The following is a 6,137-nucleotide window of genomic DNA, read 5'->3' as shown; positions in this document are numbered from 1 at the left end:
CGCATCTAATTCATGTTTATGATCAATAATAAGGTTCCAAAATAGCTCGACCACCTAAACCAAGTGACCAACGTGTTCATAATACGCGTCAGCGAGCAAGGATCATGGAAAAAGAACAAAGAGAGCGAATGGACAGAATGGAAAGAGCTCAGGAAGAAATGAGAGAACAGTTAGCAAAGATGATGGAATTGATGATGGGTCTCAGTAAAGGAAAAAGAGCGATCGAAGAGCCAGCTCCGTCAGAAAACCCACCAGCACAAGACAATGGAAACCAAAGGGATGATCCATCCTATCCCCCAGGGTTCACCCCACCACATGCCCAAACCTCTCAAAGGGTCCACCCTCAAGTGATGCCATCCATCTATTACAATGCACCACCTCCGCTAGGCCATCAACCGACTCATGGGCAATTTGGGCCATATCCTGGGATAAATCCTGCTGAACCAATAAATGTCCCAGATTTAGACGATCCAAAAGAGCAAAAAAAACTAAGAAAGGACTCGTCACAAACAGGAAAAAATGAAAAAGACCAAAAAAAGTATGATCTGTTGGAAGAACGTCTTCGTGCTATCGAAGGAGTTGATAGGTTTGGTACCATGGACGCAACCGAGCTATGCTTAGTGCCGGATGTATTGATCCCTGCCAAGTTCAAGGTTCTGAAATTTGAAAAATATGACGGAACAAAATGTCCCATGGCACATATTACCATGTATTGTCGGAAGATGACTGCACAGTCTCACGATGATAAATTACTGATCCATTTTTTCCAAGATAGCTTGATTGGGTCAGCTGCTCGGTGGTACGTACAACTAGATCGAAACCGTATTAAGACTTGGAAAGACTTAGCAAGAGCCTTCATAGCTCAATACAAGCATGTGGCTGAATTAGCCCCTGATCGGTTGTCATTGCAGACTATGAAAAAGAAGCAAAGCGAGAACTTCAAGGAATATGCCCAAAGGTGGAGAGATACAGCAGCGCAAGTTCAGCCACCTCTCACTGATAAGGAGATGACTGTTTTGTTCATAAATACACTCCGAGCTCCATTCTATGAGCGCTTGATTGACAATGCCACGAAAAACTTTACAAATTTGGTCTTATCGGGAGAAATAATAGAATGAGCTATCAAAAGTGGAAAAATTGAAGGGCATGAAGTTGCCAGCTCAAAGAAAGGGAGTACGCCCAAGAAGAAAGAAGGGGATGTGCAAGCAATCGCTCACGACAGCCAACAAGCTCACAACTTTAACCCATATTACTCGTACCCTCCATACCAACCCTTCTATCCGAACATAGGCAACATCGCACAAAACTCATATGTGTACCAACCTGTCCCGCAACCAACATTTCAAACCAATGTTCTTCCACAAACTCCACCACCAAGACCGGTAGCTTCAACCAATAATCCTGGCCATGGTCAAAGAGGACCTAAAATTACTCTAGAAAGACCAAAATTTGATCCTATTCCAGTCCCTTACACTACATTGCTACCACAACTCATAGAAAATCGACTCCTTGCTCGAACCCCTTTAGAACCACTCCAACCACTTTTCCCGAAATGGTATGATCCGAATGCGCATTGTGATTACCATTTTGGAATTCAAGGGCACTCCACCGAGAATTGTACTGCTTTAAAACATAAAGTTCAAGCACTCATTAAGGCAGGGCTTTTAAATTTTGCAAAAAAAGACAGTTCGAGTGTTGATGGGAACCCGTTACCTAATCATGGAAGACCGACTGTGAATGCCATACATGAAGGGATGATTCGAAGGGTGAAAAATGGTATTTATGAGATTCAAACGTCAATGGATAAAGTGTTTGAGGCGTTGTCCAAGATAAATGCCATCACTCCAGAACCCATCGACACAAAAGAATTGGGGCATGATCTCGCTTATTCTTGCAAATTTCATATGGGGGCAATTGGGCATTCCATTCAAAATTGTGATGGCTTTCGTCGTAAGTTGCAAGAATTGATGGATTCATCGATAATTGAGTTTTATGAAGAAGCCGAAGAGAATTTGGTCGGAACCATAAATGGAGACACCCCAGCTGAAGTGGCATCAGGTTCATTCGGGGGGAACAAACCTAAACCTCTCACCATCTTCTATGAAGAAAACAGAAGCCCGATGAATGATACATCCCCAACTATGATCAGAAGTGGTATCACCATCGAAGTCCCCAGCCCATTCCCTTACAAGAGCGATAAGGCTGTCTCATGGAATTATGAGTGTAATATTTTGGGCACAGCTTCATCCGCCCCCCAAGCATCTTCTGAAGATCTAACTGGTGTGGGGGGTATAACGCGAAGTGGGCGATGTTATTCCCCTGAGGTAGCAGAAAGAGTTGGAAAAGGGAAACCAGCACAGGGAGAGGGAGGCCTAAAGAAAGCAGATACCTTTTCCAAGGACCAAGTTGACGAATCCGTAGTTGCTCTGAGCAATGAGGTCAAAAATCCTGTTATCGAGAAAGAAGCGAGTGAATTTCTCAAGTTTATCAAACACAGTGAATACAGCGTGGTAGAACAATTAACCAAGATGCCCGCTCGCATCTCGTTGTTGTCTTTACTGTTGAATTCGGAAGCACACAGGAACGCACTGCTCAAAGTCTTGAACCAAGCTTATGTGGCACAAGATATATCAGTGGAAAAGTTAGACCACATCGTGGGGAACATTACAGTGGGAAACTTCATTGCCTTTAATGATGAAGAAATACCATCGGGTGGTCGAGGAAGTAACAAAGCGCTGCACATTACCATCAAATGCAAGGACCATGCCGTACCTAGGGTCTTGGTCGATAATGGTTCAGCTTTAAATGTCATGCCTCGCTCTACTTTAACCAAGTTGCCAGTAGATGTGTCGTATATGAGAACCAGCCGCATGGTTGTAAGGGCCTTCGACGGGACCACAAGGGAGGTGGTAAGGGACATTGAACTACCGATAAAAATTGGCCCTTGCATTTTTTAGGTCCAATTTCAAGTCATGGACATTGCCCCGTCATACAATTGCTTGTTAGGGCGTCCATGGATTCATATGGCTGGAGCCATACCATCTTCCCTTCATCAAAAAGTTAAATTCATAGCTGAAGGCCAACTGATAAGTGTATGTGCGGAGGAAGACATACTGGCTATTCAACCATCATCTGCTCCCTATGTAGAGGCAACAGAAGAAGTCCCAGAATGCTCTTTCAGATCTTTTGAATTTGTTAATGCTACTTATGTGGGGGAAAGAAAAGTGATACCGACCCCTCGTTTGTCAGTAGCCACTAAAATGGGAGTTAAGCAGACTGTGGGTAAAGGATGCCGTGCTGGTTTGGGGTTAGGAAAGAATTTACAAGGAATTAACCGTCCTCTGACTCCAATGAAGAACGAAGAAAGGTTTGGTTTGGGGTACAAGCCTACCAAAGAAGAGAGAAGGAAACTGACAGCTCAAAAGAAGATTAAAAGGATGGCTCAACTTGAGGGAAAGGAAGAAGAATTCGGGGAACGGACAATCTCACACCTATATGAGACTTTTCGTTATGTAGGTTTCATTCATCCCGAAGCGCCACCAAAGGTCAATCAAGTTCTACGGATATTTGATGAGCTATCAATCCATATGATCAGAGATGAAGAACCTGATGGGAAGATCCCTGTGGTGTATCCAGTACTGCCAGGAGAGGAGCTAAGCAATTGGATAGCCATGGAACTGCCCATCATATTTAAGTCTTCCGAAATGTAATGAACAATTTTATCTAAATACCTATGCCCAAGGGTGTTAAGAGTAATTTCTTGTTTAAATAGGGCTTTCTGTTACCTTCATCATTTGAATAAATGACAATGCATAATGTGTTTCATAATTCATCAACCTTTTTGCATGTTTCCTTTCATCTATTCTTTTAGCCAATAAATACTCGCCCATACACGCGTCCAACTTTACCTGTTTGCAAGTCTTTAAATAATGAACACGAAGACAATCTAGACAACGATTTGAATATCGATTTTGAGATGATTCCGAACGTTGATGAATTGAAAAATGAAGAAGAGGTGGATGACTATGGCTTACCCCCTGATTTGTCGAGAATGCTGGAACAGGAGGAAAAGGAGATTTTACCTCATTAGGAACTCACAGAAATGATTAACCTCGAAAATGGAGAAGAGAAGAAAGAGGTTAAGATTGGCACCTCGCTGTCATCCGATGAACGGCAGAAGCTAGAATAATTGCTCCGTGAATATGTGGACGTGTTTGCTTGGTCATATCAGGACATGCCAGGTCTTAATACTGACATTGTTGTCCACAAGTTACCTATGGGACCAGATTGCAAGCCTATTAAACAGAAGTTGAGAAGGATGAAGCTAAAAATGTTACTGAAGATTAAAGAGGAAGTAAAAAAGTAATTCGATGCTGGATTTTTAGAGGTGGCTAAGTACCCTGAATGGGTGGCTAATATAGTTCCAGTTCCTAAGAAGGATGGAAAAGTTTGAATGTGCATCGATTATAGGGATTTGAACAGAGCAAGTCCGAAGGATAGTTTCCCTTTGCCACATATTGATACTCTTGTGGACAACACAGCAAAACATGCTTTGTTCTCATTCATGGATGGCTTTTCTGGTTACAATCAGATTAAGATGGCACCCGAAGATATGGAAAAGACAATGTTCGTAACCATGTGGGGAACGTTTTGTTACAAAGTAATGCCATTTGGATTGAAGAATGCAGGCGCCACCTACCAAAGGGCAATGGTAGCTTTGTTCCACGATATGATGCATAAAGAGATAAAGGTATATGTGGATGACATGATTGCAAAATCTTATACAGAAAGGGATCATATTGTTAATCTCAAGAAACTGTTCGAGAGATTGCGGAAGTTCCAGCTCAAGTTGAATCCTGCAAAATGCACTTTCGGTGTAACTTCTGGGCAATTGTTGGAGTTTATAGTAAGTGAAAAAGGAATTGAAGTAGACCCAGATAAAATACGAGCTATTCAAGAACTACCACCTCCCAAAACGTAAAAAGAAGTGAGAGGATTTTTAGGGAGGTTGAATTACATTGCTCGATTTATATCCCAACTCACTTGCAAATGTGATCCAATCTTCAAGCTGCTTCGGAAACGAGACCTAGGAGAGTGGAATGAAGAATGTCAAATAGCCTTTGATAAAATCAAAGAATATCTCACAAATCCACAGGTGTTGGTGCCACCAACGGTCGAAAAACCTCTATGGGATGTGTATTGGGACAACATGATGAAATTGGGAAGAAAGAACGAGCCGTATATTACTTGAGCAAGAAATTCATGGAGTACGAGTCCAAATATTTTGCGCTCGAAAAGATGTGTTGTGCGCTAGCATGGACCGCCCAGAGGCTCCGACAGTATATGTTGTATCACACAACATGGTTGGTGGCGAAATTAGATCCCATCAAGTATATTTTTGAAAAACCCTGTCTGTCCGGAAGAATAGCTCGATGGCAAGTGTTATTGTCTGAGTATGACATTGTGTATGTGTCCCAAAAATTGATCAAAGGGAGCGCCATCGCCGATTTCCTTGCAGATCGAGCTAATGAAGATTATGAATCTGTAAGTTTCGATTTTCCAGATGAAGATTTGATGGCCGTCTTGCATGTAGAAGAGGTTGGTCTCAATGAGCTTAATCTATGGAAGGTGTATTTTGATGGAGCATCCAATGCTTTGAGGCACAGAATTGGGGCAGTGTTGATTTCTCCAAATGAAAAGTACTATCCAGCCACGGCGAGATTGAATTTCAATTGTACTAACAATATGACGGAGTATGAGGCGTTGGTAATGGGATTACAAGCAGCAATTGAGATGAAGGCTGACGCGATAGATGTTTACGGAGATTCGACTTTAGTGATATGTCAAATGAAAGGTGAATGGGAAACTAGAGATCCTAAACTAGTTTCATATAAAAAGCTGGTTACAGAATTAAGCAAACAGTTCAAAGAAATCAGCTTCAACCATTTGCCTCGAGAAGAGAATCAGATTGCTGATGCTTTGGTCACCCTCGCAACAATGTTCAAAATAAAAGAAGCGACTGATGTACGCCATTTTGATTTAGAAGTCCGTGAAGTCTCCGCACACTACTTGAATGTTGAAGAAGAGGTTGATGGTAAGCCGTGGTATCATGATATCATGCAATACATCAAGCACCA

The 6,137-nt window shown here is 42.1% G+C and overlaps 1 pseudogene; it reads left to right on the top strand.

The window, feature by feature from the left end:
- Positions 129–6,137, top strand: part of LOC108661086 — a 14,704-nt pseudogene continuing 8,695 nt past the window's right edge.

Source organism: Theobroma cacao, chromosome 1, assembly GCF_000208745.1.
Source record: "Theobroma cacao cultivar B97-61/B2 chromosome 1, Criollo_cocoa_genome_V2, whole genome shotgun sequence".
NCBI classification, from domain to species: domain Eukaryota; kingdom Viridiplantae; phylum Streptophyta; class Magnoliopsida; order Malvales; family Malvaceae; genus Theobroma; species Theobroma cacao.
Note: the sequence above shows the minus strand (reverse complement) of the source record. Positions and strands in the feature narration are given on the sequence as shown.